Source organism: Eubalaena glacialis, chromosome 20 (genome assembly GCF_028564815.1).
Source record: "Eubalaena glacialis isolate mEubGla1 chromosome 20, mEubGla1.1.hap2.+ XY, whole genome shotgun sequence".
Taxonomy (NCBI): Eukaryota; Metazoa; Chordata; class Mammalia; order Artiodactyla; family Balaenidae; genus Eubalaena; species Eubalaena glacialis.
Genome location: NC_083735.1, coordinates 3,942,799 through 3,957,551, shown reverse-complemented (window position 1 = coordinate 3,957,551; position 14,753 = coordinate 3,942,799). Strand labels below are relative to the sequence as shown.

Below are 14,753 nucleotides of genomic sequence, written 5' to 3'. Positions count from 1 at the left end.
CTATACCTGCCAAAGACAGTGATTATTCTGATGGATTTGAGCAAATTCAATGGAAAACCTGGAAAGGATTCACCATTCTACACACCATTAAGAACATCTGTGGGGGTTTCCCTGGTGGCGCAGCGGTTGAGAATCTGCCTACCAATGCAGGGGACACGGGTTCGAGCCCTGGTCTGGGAAGATCCCACATGCTGCGGAGCAACTAGGCCCATGAGCCACAACTACTGAGCCTGCGCGTCTGGAGCCTGTGCTCCGCAACAAGAGAGGCCGCGATAGTGAGAGGCCCGCGCACCGCGATGAAGAGTGGCCCCCGCTCGCCGCAACTAGAGAAAGCCCTCGCACAGAAACGAAGACCCAACACAGCCAAAAATAAATAAATAAAAATAAAATAAAATTAAAATAAAATAAAATAAAATAAGTCTTTTAAGCAGATATTTAAACATAGGGAAGTGGAATCTCATATATTTTAAAGTGCAAAGAGAAGGCACTGGTGCCAACTATCTACTAATATTTCTTTTCACCCATGGTTTCTGAATAATAGATTTTATAGAGTAGGTATTCTTTCCTGTAGGATGGATTTGGCTTCTATGTGTGCCGAGGAAGTCAGTCTATGATATGTCATAGATACAAATTCCTTTAAAATCCCTCCAAGAAGACATAAAGGAGTAGTGTTTGATCTCAATTTTGCAAGGTTGGATGTTCAGTACAGCCCATGGCAAGAGTTAAGAACTTTTACAAAAGTTCCCACCCTGTCCCAATTTTGCAAATCCATCAGCACTTCTCTGACAGAATAAGGATAGTTCTGTAACTGGTCCTTTTTCCCTCAGCTTGTTGCATCACTAGAAGCTTTTCTCTAATTGACCGTTTCTTCCCCCTTAAACCCAAAATATTAACATACACAGGAGTTTGGAAGAAGTTGATTCCAAGCTGCACGGATTGAGGGGTTCAAGCCTTGAGTGGAGGAAGTAACTGCAGATGTGGTGGAAATAGCAAGAGAACTAGAATTAGAAATAGACCCTGAAGAGGTGACTGAATTGCTGCAATATCATGGTAAAACTTGAACAGATGAGGAGTTGCTACTTATGCATGAGCAAAGAAAGTGGTTTCCTGAGATGAAATTTACTCCTGAAGATGCGGTGAAGATTACTGAAATAACAACAAAGGATTTAGAATTTTCCATAAACTTAGTTGAGAAAGTGTCAGAAGGTTTTGAGAGGACTGCAATTTTGAAAGAAGTTCTACTGTGGGTAAAATGCTGTCAAACAGTATTGCCTGCTACTGAGAAATCTTTTGTGAAAGGAAGAGTCAATAGATGTTGCAAATTCATCGTTGTGTTTTTTTAGGAAATTGCCACAAATGCCCCACCCTTCAGCAACCACTACCCTGATCAGTCAGCAGCCATCTACATCATGGCAAGACCCTCCACCAACAAAAAATTAAGACTCTATGAAGGCTTAGATGATGGTTAGCATTTTTTAGCTATAAAGTATTTTTAAATTAAGGTATGTTTATTTAGACCTAATGCTATGGCACACTTAATTAGACTACACTATAGTGTAAATATAACTTTTATATGCACTGGCAAACCAAAAAAAACTGTGACTCTCTTTATTGTGATATTTGCTTTATTGCAGTGGTCTGGAACCAAACCCATAATATGCCTGAGGTATGCCTGTATAAGCAATCACCCATACCACCCGCAAGCCCTGAAAAAAAACTTAGATCACAAAGACTTTAATTTTGATAGGAAGGAAATTAGTGTTTTCTGTTCTTACTGCATAATAAAATGGCATATTTTTTTCTTCTTCTTTGACTGTCTTTCTTGACACCTCTTTTTCTTTCCATCTTCTTTTTTCATCTTAGAGGCAGCTCAATTTATTTCATGTTATTTATTTTATATAGTGTAAAGTTATTTGGGAACTCAATAACCCAACGATACAATATGAAACGGCAGAATGTTTGGTAGCACAATATTTGATGTACTGAGAAGCCAGAAGAATTGACAGGATGTACTGGGACTCAACTGTGAATAGGATTAATTTTTTATCTCCTTGGATTATATTCCAATATCATGCTAAAATATCAACCTCTAATTAAACAGAAAAGTCATCTATACTGAGACAGGGACTGAGGTGGGGAAAGGAAAGGACTACATTCTCATATGTCACTCATAATCAAGAAAATGAACAACCAAGGCACAGACAGAGAGGAAATATTTGCAAAAGATACCTTTGATAAGGTACTTTTATCCAAATATATATTGTACAAGGAACTCTTAAAATTCAACCACTAAGAAAACAATCCAAGTAAAAAATGAGCAAAAGACCTTAACTGACACCTTACTGAAGATACGCAGATGGCAATAAGCATATGAAAGGATGCTCCACACCACATGTCATTAAGGAATTGCAAATTAGAACAGTGAAATACTGCTAAACATCTATCAGAAAGGCCAAATTCCAGAATACTGACAACAGCGATTGCTGGTGTTGATATGGAGAAACAGGAATCCTTATTCATTGCTGTTTGGAATGCAAAATTGTATAGGCATGTTGGAAGACAGTTTGTCAAGTTTTTTACAAAACTACACATATCCACAGCATAATATCCATAAACCTCTCCTTCTCATTTACCAAAGGAGTTGAAAATATATCTACACAAAAACCTGCACACAGATGTTTATAGCAGCTTTATTCATAATTGCCAAATCTTAGAAGCAACCAAAATGTCCTCCAGTCTGTGACTGGATAAATAAACTGTACTATATCCAGATAATAGAATATCATTCAGCACTAAAGAGAAATGAGCTATCAAGCCAGGTAAAGACACAGAGGAAACTTAAATGCATATTGCTAAGTGAAAGAAGCCAATCTGAAAAAGGCTATATATAGTATAATTATTTCTATATGGCATTCTGGAAAACACAAAACTATGGAGACAATAAAAAGATCAGTGGTTGCCAGGGATAGGCAGGAGGAAGGAATAGATGGAGCACAATGAAACTAATCAGTATACTACTAAAAGGATGGGTCCATGTCATTGTATGTTTTTCCAAACCCAGAGAATGTTCAACACCAAGAGTGAAGTGTAATGTAAACTATGGGCTTGGGTGATTATGATGTGTCAATGTAGGTTCACCACCTGTAATACATGTGCCATGCTGGCGGGGGATGCTGATACTGGCAAAGGTTATACACATGCGGGGGCAGGAGGTATATGAGAAATCTGCATACTTCCTGCTCAATTTTGCTGTGAACTTAAAACTTCTCTAAAAAATAAAATCTATTAAAAAAAAAATAACAGTATCGCAACTTCACAACTAGTTTATATGAAGCGTTTCAAATTATTTAAGTTATTCTGATTGATTTTACAGCTGTTGCTCTGGGAAAAATTAGTTTAATGGGAAAATTTTTTGGATTAAGTACTTAATCATCAAAATTATATTTTGTAACAATGTGAAAGATCTGTGGACGTTAGGATCATCTAGAACAGTATTTGAGACTTTCTGTGCCATATGATTTTTAGCACCACGTGCAAATGATTTCACCTTTGTGCCCATCAGTTTACCAACATACAGTATGGAGAACAGAAGAGGTCCTCAGATTTGTGAGAAGAATACGAGGAGACAAAAAGGCAGCCAACAGAGAGGCTGGCTCAAAACAGGCATTAAGAAATATTAATTACCTGCTAACTTTGTCTCCAAAATCTACTAATTAGGCAGTGAAACTTTTCTTATTTCAAACTGTATTTTGGCATTTGGGTTTCTAAATCTTCTCTCCTAGTTGGAAAGTTAGCAGAACCCTAGAGTTATCAATAAAACAAAAACCTTTACCCAGCACAATTGAAGGGTAGAGTGTGTACTTCAGTAATTCTTTTACTAAAATTAATATTGTTATTTATGCAGTTAAATTTTTTTACCAATGATACTCCAGTAACTTACTGATTGACCTGTCAGTTGCTTTTTAACTTTATTTTTGAACAGAACGTTCTGAAAGGGGTTTTAAATAAATATAAAATTATGTGTCTCTGAGGGTTTTTCGGAACACATTGAGAGGCAAAACTAAATTATCCACATGTACGAGATTTACAAATTCACTGAGAATTCCACAATGCTAGACGTTATTGAATTAAAGTTGGATTAGAAATGTAAAAAGAGAGAGGAAGTTGTGAAAATTATGTGTCAGTCTTACCTGGTAACTAACTGTTCAAGCAGTAAAAACAGGACGCATCTTAAGTTGCTCTTCAAGTTCTAAGGTAAATAAGAAAATGCTCCAAATCTGCTGAGTTACAAAGCAGAAAGTGCCAAATGTCCCTGAGAAGTTAAATACAAATGAGTTAGCTAGGTACCCCCTAGAATGCATAGGCCACATCTCCTCACACAGATTTTGTTATCTTGCAGGTGGCAAATTTCTTGTTTAGCTACTGTTACATCCAGATTGTGATTGGCCTTTTCCTGGAAAGTTCTTACATAGTTCATTTCACTTAATTCCTTTACTAGGATGTAATTAAAGATGTTTGTATAATTGTTATATGAAAGTCTTTCACAGTGTCTTCCAAAACTGTTTGGTTTTATTTCCTGAAGACTATAGATAACTAAATTTTGGATATAGTCATGTATTTTAATTGCCTCACACTGTGTCTTTGGTGTCACTATGGTGCCAACCAAATACTCCATTATTTGAAAATTTTTCATCATTTAAAATCACTATTAATATTTCAAATAAGACTTTAGAAATATTTCTTTATAATGAGACAACATTAAACGTATTGGAAATGTTACATAAAAATATTGTAACATATTTTCTACTTAATTTATATGGATTAAAATCTAGTGGATAATTTGGAGACTGAAAACAAGAAATCATAACACTTTTGTATTATTTTGTTAACTTTTCTGTTTCTTCATATTTAAATTTGATTGCCAATTTTAATTTTGAAAATATGAATTTCTGTTTTAGAATAGCTGCATATGACCATGAAAACCATAAATCATTTACATTTAAAAACAGAACATATCTTCTTCTCAAACATAACTCTGAATTTCAAATTTCTATTAAAACACTTTCTTTAGTGGACCGCTGGGTAATTTTAAAACATCTCATCTTTAAATTTCAGTTCACTACCTGCCAACTTTACTCCTTCTGAACTAATAACTTTTATGAATGCTGAAAACTTTACTGCCCACTCTGAGTATATTATTTCCTGCATATTCACTTATTGCCATTTTATTTCCGTCAGAAAAATTCATACCCTCTACATCAATTTCTACTTGCTCATTACCTTCACATTATAACAAAATATGTAACCCATATTTGATACTGTTTTATTACCATTGAATGTAAAAACAATAAAAACTGACCACTTTCTAAGTTTCTTACAGTGAAGCAGAGAAAGAAAATCTCAATTAGAGTGAAGTGGGAACTTGGAGGAAGGATGATAGGAGTCTGCAGGACTTGAGAGAGGGTTAGAATATTTGTGGGAACTTGACATACACAGAAGGAGGAAGCAGTACTCCAATTATATAAAGGGGCAAATCCAAAGGAATAGAAGCATAAACTAATATGGCAGGTTCAGAGAACAGCAAACTTCAGTGTAGCTGGAATGGAGAGAACTACATTGGATACCAAGCTAGCCCAACGGGCATAAAATGATCTCAAGGAGTGTCTGTATGTTATGCGCAGGCATTTAGATTCATCCTGATCAATGGGAAACTATTTTGAATTGGAATATGACCTTGTCAGAATGTCAGCTTGTTCACTCCCTCTTGCGAGAGCACTGGAATCACAACTAACTGCTGAACAACCATTGAAAGGAAGACACTGGAACTCACCAAAAAAGATACCCCACATCCAAAGACAAAGGAGAAGCTGCAATGAGACAGTAAGAGGGGTCCAATCACAATCAAATCAAATCCCATAACCGCTGGGAGGCTGACTCACAAACTGGAGAACACTTATACCACAGAAGTCCACCCACTGGAGTGAAGGTTCTGAGCCCCACGTAAGGCTTCCCAACCTGGGGCGTCCGGCAACAGGAGGAGGAACTCCCGGAGAATCAGACTTTGAAGGCTAGCGGGATTTGACTGCAGGTCTTCGACAGGACTGGGGGAAACAGAGACTCCACTCTTGGAGGGCACACACAAAGTAGTATGTGCATCGGGACCCAGGGGAAGGAGCAGAGACCCCATAGGAGACTGAGCCAGAGCTACCTGCTAGTGTTGGAGGGTCTCCTGCAGAGGCAGCAGGTGGCTGTGGCTCACCGTGGGGATAAGGACACTGGCAGCAGAAGTTCTGGGAAGTACTCCTTGGTGTGAGCCTCCCAGAGTCCGCCATTAGCCCCACCAAAGGGCCTGTAGGCTCCAGTGCTGGGTCGCCTCAGGCCAAACAACCAACAGGGAGGAACTCAGCCCCACCCATCAGCAGACAAGCAGATTAAAGTTTTACTGAGCTCTGCCCACAGAGCAACACCCAGCTCTACCCACCACCAGTCCCTCCCATCAGGAAGCTTGCACAAGCCTCGTAGACAGCCTCATCCACCAGAGGGCAGACAGCAGAAGCAAGAAGAACTACAATCCTGCAGCCTGTGGAACAAAAACCACATGCACAGAAAGATAGGCAAAATGAAAAGGCAGAGGACTATGTACCAGATGAAGGAACAAGATAAAACCCCAGAGAAACAACTAAATGAAGTGGAGATAGGCAACCTTCCAGAAAAAGAATTCAGAATAATGATACTGAAGATGATCCAGGACCTCGGAAAAAGACTGGAGGCAAAGATCGAGAAGATGCAAGAAATGTTTAACAAAGACCTAGAAGAATTAAACAACAAACAAACAGACATGAACAATACAATAACTGAAATGAAAAATACACTCGAAGGAATCAATAGCAGAATAACTGAGGCAGAAGAATGGATAAGGGACCTGGAAGACAGAACGGTGGAATTCATTGCCATGGAACAGAATAAAGAAAAAAAGAATGAAAAGAAATGAAGACAGCCTAAGAGACCTCTGGGACAACATTAAACACACCAACATTCGCATTATAGGGTTCCCAGAAGGAGAAGAGAGAGAGAAAGGCCCCGAGAAAATATTTGAAGAGATTATAGTCAAAAACTTCCCTAACATGGGAAAGGAAAGAGCCACCCAAGTCCAGGAAGCACAGAAAGTCCCAGGCAGGATAAACCCAAGGAGAAACACACCAGGACACGTAGTAATCAAATTGACAAAAATTAAAGACAAAGAAAAATTATTAAAAGCAACAAGGGAAAAATGACAAATAACATAAAAGGGAACTCCCATAAGGTTAACAGATGATTTCTCAGCAGAAACTCTACAAGCAAGAAGGGAGTGGCAAGATATATTTAAAGTGATGAAAGGGAGAACCTACAACCAAGATTACTCTACCTGGCAAGGATCTCGTTCAGATTTGACAGAGAAATCAAAAGCTTTACAGACAAGCAAAAGCTAACAGAATTCAGCACCACCAAACCTGCTCCTCAACAAACGCTAAAGGAACTTCTCTAAGTGGGAAACACAAGAGAAGAAAAGGACCTACAAAAACAAACCCAAAACAATTAAGAAAATGGTAATAGGAACATACATATCGACAGTTACCTTAAATGTGAATGGATTAAATGCTCCAACCAAAAGACACAGGCTCGCTGAATGAATACAAAAACAAGACCCATATATATGCTGTCTACAAGAGACCCACTTCAGACCTAGGGACACATACAGACTGAAAGTGAGGGGATGGAAAAAGATATTCCATGCAAATGGAAATCAAAAGAAAGCTGGAGTAGCGATACTCATATTAGATAAAATAGACTTTAAAATAAAGAATGTTACAAGAGACAAGGAAGGACACTACATCATGATCAAAGGATCAATCCAAGAACAAGATACAACAATTATAAATATATATGCACCCAACATAAGAGCACCTCAATACATAAGGCAGCTGCTAACAGCTGTAAAAGAGGAAATCAACAGTAACACAATAATAGTGGGGCACATTAACACCTCACTTACACCAATGGACAGATCATCCAGACAAAAAATTAATTAGGAAACACAAGCTTTAAATGACACAAAAGACCAGATAGATTTAATTGATATTTATAGGACATTCCACCCAAAAAGAGCAGATTACACTTTCTTCTCAAGTGCACACGGAACATTCTCTAGGAAAGATCACATCTTGGGTCACAAATCAAGCCTTGGTAAATTTAAGAAAACTGAAATCATATCAAGCATCTTTTCTGACCACAGTACTATGAGATTAGCAATAAATGACAAGGGAAAAAAACGTGAAAAACACAAACACATGGAGGTGAATTCTATCAAACCTTTAGAGAAGAGCTAACACCCATCCTTCTCAAACTCTTCCAAAAAATTGCAGAGGAAGGAACACTCCCAAACTCATTCTACGAGGCTACCATCACCCTGATACCAAAACCAGAGAAAGATACTACAAAAAAAGAAAATTACAGACGGATATCACTGGTGAATATAGATGCAAAAATCCTGAACAAAATACTAGCAAACAGAACCCAACAACACATTAAAAGGATCATACACCATGATCAAGTGGGATTTATCTCAGGGATGCAAGGATGCTTCAATATATGCAAATCAAGCAATGTGATACACCATATTATCAAATTGAAGAAGAAAAACCACATGATCGTCTCAATAGATACAGAAAAAGCTTTTGACAAAATTCAACACCCATTTATGATAAAAACCCTCCAGAAAGTGAGCATAGAGGGAACCTACCTCAACATGACAAAGGCCATATACGACAAACCCACAGCAAACATCATTCTAAATGGTGAAAAACTGAAAGCATTTCCTCTAAGATCAGGAACAAGACAAGGATGTCCACTCTCACCACAATTATTCAGCATAGTTTTGGAAGTCCTAGACACAGCAATCAGAGAAGAAAAAGAAATAAAAGGAATACAAATTGGAAAAGAAGAAGTAAAACTGTCACTATTTGCAGATGACATGATACTATACGTAGAGAATCCTAACGATGCTACCAGAAAACTACTAGAGCTAAACAATGAATTTGGTAAAGTTGCAGGATACAAAATTAATGCACAGAAATCTCTTGCATTCCTATACACTAACAATGAAAGATCAGAAAGAGAAATTAAGGAAACAATCCCATTCACCACTGCAACAAAAAGAATAAAATACCTAGGAATAAACCTACCTAAGGAGGAAAAAGACCTGTACTCAGGAAACTATAAGACACTGATGAAAGAAATCAAAGATGACAGAAACAGATGGAGAGATATACCATGTTCTTGGATTGGAGGTATCAATATTGTGAAAATGACTCTACTACCCAAAGCAATCTACTGATTCAATGCAATCCCTATCAAATTACCAATGGCATTTTTTACAGAACTACAACAAAACATCTTAAAATTTGTATGGATATACAAACGACCCCAAATAGCCAAAGCAATCTTGAGGGAAACAGACCGAGCTGGAGCAATCAGATTCCCTGACTTCAGACTATCCTACAAAGCTACTGTAATCAAGACAATATGGTACTGACACAAAAATGGAAATATAGATTAATGGAAAAGGATAGAAAACCCAGAGATAAACCTATGCACCTATGGTCACCTAATCTATGATAAAGGAGGCAAGGATATACAATGGAGAAAGACAGTCTCTTCAATAAGTGGTGCTGGGAAAACTGCACAGCTACATGTAAAAGAATGAAATTAACACCATATACAAAAATAAACTCAAAATGGACTAAAGACCTAAATGTAAGACCAGACACTATAAAAGTCCTAGAGGAAAACTTAGGCAGAACATTCTTTGATGTAAATCACAGCAACATCTTTTTTGATCCACCTCCTAGAGTAATGGAAATAAAAACAAAAATAAACAAATGGGACCTAATGAAACTTAAAAGTTTTTGCACATGAAAGGAAACTACAAACAAGACGAAAAGACAATCCTCAGAATGGGAGAAAATGTTTGCAAACGAATCAACGGACAAAGGATTAATCTCCAAAATATATAAACAGTTCATGCAGCTCAATATAAAAAAACAAACAACCCAATCCAAAAATGGGCAGAAGACCTAAACAGACATTTCTCCTAAGGAGACCTACAGATGGCCCAGAGGCACATGAAAAGCTGCTCAACATCACTAATTATTAGAGAAATGTAAATCAAAACTACAATGAGGTATCACCTCACAACTGTCAGAATGGGATTCATCAGAAAATCACAAACAACAAATGCTGGAGAGGGTGTGGAGAAAAGGGAATCCTCTTGCACTGTTGGTGGGAATGTAAATTGATACAGCCACTACGGAGAACAGTAGGGAGGTTCCTTAAAAAACTAAAAATAGAGCTACCATATGATCCTTCAATTCCACTACTGGGCAGATACCCTGAGAAAACCATAATTCAAAAGGACACATGCACCCCAATGTTCATTGCAGCACTATTTACAGTAGCCAGGTCATGGAAGCAACATAAATGCCCATCGACAGACGAATGGATAAAAAAGATGTGGTATATATATACAATGGAATATTACTCAGTCATAAAAAGGAGCGAAATTGGGTCATTTGTAGAGACGTGGATGGACCTAGAGACTGTCATACAGAGTGAAGTAAGTCAGAAAGAGAAAAACAAATATCGTATATTATCGCATATATGTGGAATCTAGAAAAATGTTACAGATGAACCCGTTTGCAGGGCAGAAATAGAGACACAGATGTAGAGACCAAACGTTTGGACACCAAGGGGGGAAAGCTCGGGGTGGGGTGGGGTGTGGTGGAGGTGGGATGAACTGGGAGATTGGGATGGACATATATACACTAATATGCATAAAATAGACAAGAACCTGCTGTATAAAAAAGTAAATAAAATTCAAAAAAAAATTTTAACGTTGATAGAATTTAAACATTTGCTTAGAGAGTGTTAAGAAAGAATTAGATTCAGATTTTAGGGTTAATCAATTCCCTGAGGATGGCAACTGATGGGAGTGAATAATGAAGAGTAATTTCAATGTAGTATCATTTAAAAGGGAAGTTCAAGGCAACACTTTCCAATACAAGTGGCTTCACAATACAATTCGAAATAATACACCAGATGGCTTTTAAAAAGCATGCTTTTATTCTTTCTGTTACCTGATGCAATATCTGAAATGATCTCCCATCATGATATAGTCATCTGAGTTCTGAGAATTCACGTGTGGTGAGCAGTTTCTCAGATGTCATCACTGACTCTGAATAAAATCCGTAACACTTAGCAGATATTAGTAACAGAACATTTATGAGGCCCAATTAGCACTGAAGGTCCAATAAGCCTAGAATCCATGAATGCATGATATTATTACTCACACTCTTTACTGGTCAAGTGATATAGACAGAATGAACACAACTGCAGGTGTTCAAGGTCAGTGTCATTAACCCTCCCCCTAATAAGCCTCCCCTTGGAGAAGGAAATGGAAATGAGATTAATGATACATTAACAGTAAAAGTTTTTAGTTTTGTAGTTCCTTTGTAATTCTTTACTAGAAAGGACTCAACCATTCTTGCTGGTGATTGCTCTGTAATTATTTCTTTTATAGAATATAAGGAAATTGTACTTTAAAATAGGGTCCTGGCTCTTTATAGCTGGAGACTAAAACCATTGATGCATTAGGATGAATAAAATGCAAGAAAGTGACAGTGATGTACTGGTTTTCCATAGAGCTGTTAAAATTAGTATGAAGCTAGCAAATCCTCAATTGTGAGAAAGCTGAAATCAGACAACTGCCCCAGTGCACAATCCTTTGTATGCTCCCAAGCCCACTCCTTATTTATAGGAAGATTCACAATATGGGAGGAGGCACTCCTTTCTTGTTTCTATGACATCACAGTCTCCCCAGTTTCCCCAGGTGTGACTTACCCTGCTTCCTTTCTATCCGCTCTGCAAGTTCTTCTCTTCCAATTGGCCGTGAAATGTAGGGCTTCTTGCAGCTTCCTTCTAGATCCTCATCTTCCGTATGTCCTCTGTCTAGGCAACTTCATCCACAATCCAATCACCACATATATGCCAATGATCTTCAAGTTCAAATAGCTCTGTACTGTATTTGTGCAAAAAAAATTGCCTCTTTGATGTTGCTACTGGATGTCTCTACAGGAAATCAAGCACAAAATGGATAAAACATGGATCGCATGAACTTCCTCCAAAAACAGTCTTCTCTCTGATGATCCCTAGTTAGAAAACGGATTCAACATTCATCCTGCCCTAAAGGACAGAAAACTGGTGTCATCACCATGCTCTCCATCATTTCAGTATCCCACACATCTCTCTCCTCCCAACACAATTAGTAGTTCCTTCATCTTTTCTCCATCTAATATTTTCAGCTACTGAGTGGAAAGAACTTTTAAAAATCCTCCTCATATAGCAAAAATATAAAATAGAATGAAACAATCATGTACACGGAAAATTTCCCAGAATATTAGTTAATAACTGCAGAAATGAAAATCATCGGTGATCACATACTGATATGGTATCACCTGATGTAAAAGCATTGCTGCAAGTAAAACAAAAGATAAACAATAGATTTAATTGCACTCTAGTAACAAGCATGTTAGAGCCTAGAAACGTCTCAATTGTTCTAACAGAAATTGCATAGAAAAGTAAGAATCTAATTAAGACTTGAAAACAAACTGAAAATTGACACTATGTCAAAAAGCATCTTGTAGTGGATTCAGTGTAAAGTTATTTATCCAATTTAGGAAATAATCACTTGTGCATTACAAAGAATGGTATTTACGTCTTCATTTTTTGTATTACTTTATTTTTCTTTTTACAAAATATATGAACCTCGTACTAAATCCACCCCCCTTTTATTCCCTGAAGTATATCAAGCCTCCGTTAAGCTCAAATAAGCCTAAATTCAGAGAGGATGATGAAGGAATTTTGCATTTTATCCCATTTAAAAATGTCAAATCCATTTCCTCAACAGCATTATATTAGCATTACCATCCCCACTCCTTTTGTTGTCAGTGATGTTTAGCTGTGTTTTAGTCTTTAATACAGAGTTTGCAAACTATTCAATATAATAATTTGAAAACAAATCAACTGATGCAAATTACAATGGAGGAGAAACTGAGTTTAAACAGATCTCTTAAATATTTTCTCTCCTTTCCATTACTATTCACTCCATTCATATTACATTTTGCATTTTCGAAGGTGTATTTTCCCCCCATGACTATTCTGAATTACTGCCCATTCTTAATATTTTCCCTTTTTTGTTTTTTACACCATGTTTTGGAAATAAATTGTTGTTCATCTGTATTAACATTGAATAAATACATTTAATAACATGCATTTTTTTTTAAAAATTATTTATTTATTTATTTATTTATTTATGGCTGTGCTGGGTCTTCGTTTCTGTGTGAGGGCTTTCTCTAGTTGCGACAAGTGGGGGCCACTCTTCATCGCAGTGCGCGGGCCTCTCACTATCGCGGCCTCTCTTGTTGCGGAGCACAGGCTCCAGACGCGCAGGCTCAGTAATTGTGGCTCACGGGTCTAGTTGCTCCACGGCATGTGGGATCTTCCCAGACCAGGGCTCGAACCCATGTCCCCTGCATTGGCAGGCAGATTCTCAACCACTGCGCCACCAGGGAAGCCCAACATGCATATTTTTGAAGGATATTTTATTAATATAGTATTGAATTCAGAAAACGATATTAGGAGAATATACTATGTCATATAGACTATTGTTTCCCTAAGATGTCATGAACTTATACTTCCCTCAAATATTTTCTCCTACATTTTTTCCATGGTGACTTTTTATTAATAAAAAATAAAGATTATAAATAAAATCAAGTGGTTCAATTAGACATATGCCAAACATATCTTTGTGGTATTTATAATCATGTGAATACAAGGTTTTTACTTTAATGAAAGTGGAAATAAATTTATTGATGATTCTGTTATGTTGGGTTACTTTGCACAACTTTAAAATAGAAACATGGTTTTAAAAATTGAGGTGTGCTTTTGGTTGAATCTACACAATTAAAATATAATGATATTGCTCCTTTGCATTTTCATACTAAATAGCATTACATAGTTTAACTCATAATATAATGTATGAAGATTGTTCTAAATTTTTTGATAAAATAATTTTAAAAATTGTATATTTATGTTCCTAAATTAAACCTTAGTTCTAGAAGCAATACCACTAGAAGCTTCTGCTTTATAGAGTTGTCTTTGTTCAGGTTATTTATGAATTCCCCATAGAAAAGAGCATCATTCCTTATTCTAATGAACTGTGTAATCTACTCTTACACTATCAAGTCAAAACCCTTATATAATAATGCACTTATGATAACATACCAATTTGTAGAATGGTCTCCCACTGTATTTCCAAACAATATTTCTTTTGAAGTATTTAGTTCTCATATGGCACGTACAGTTTTAACCTTGCATCTAATTCCTAGATAATTGACATAAATATTTATATGGTTGAACTTTTATCCTAATATGTGTTATACAATTGCTACCATTAATCATTTCCCAAAGGTTTCCTTTTCAGGCTCATACAGTGTTTCAAAGTCGTATTATTCTGCAAAGCAGTTTTTATGATGTGATATTCAACTCTAGGCTTTAACCCAGGCTAGTGAGTAATGATAACTCATTAATATGCTTTATAAAAATCTCACCTTTACATTTTTAGGACATCTAATTATATTGTTGCCAATATTCATTTCATT

The 14,753-nt window shown here is 36.8% G+C and overlaps 1 long non-coding RNA gene across 1 annotated transcript in view; it reads right to left on the bottom strand.

The window, feature by feature from the left end:
- Window positions 1-4,269: 4,269 nt before the first annotated feature.
- LOC133081247 (uncharacterized) overlaps window positions 4,270-14,753 on the bottom strand; it is a 256,157-nt gene continuing 245,673 nt past the window's right edge. The window contains exons 4-5 of the long non-coding RNA XR_009698770.1: window positions 11,935-12,162; window positions 4,270-4,312 (exon numbers count right to left, since the gene is read on the bottom strand). This is a non-coding gene — a long non-coding RNA (uncharacterized LOC133081247). The remainder of the gene's footprint in view (window positions 4,313-11,934; window positions 12,163-14,753) is intronic.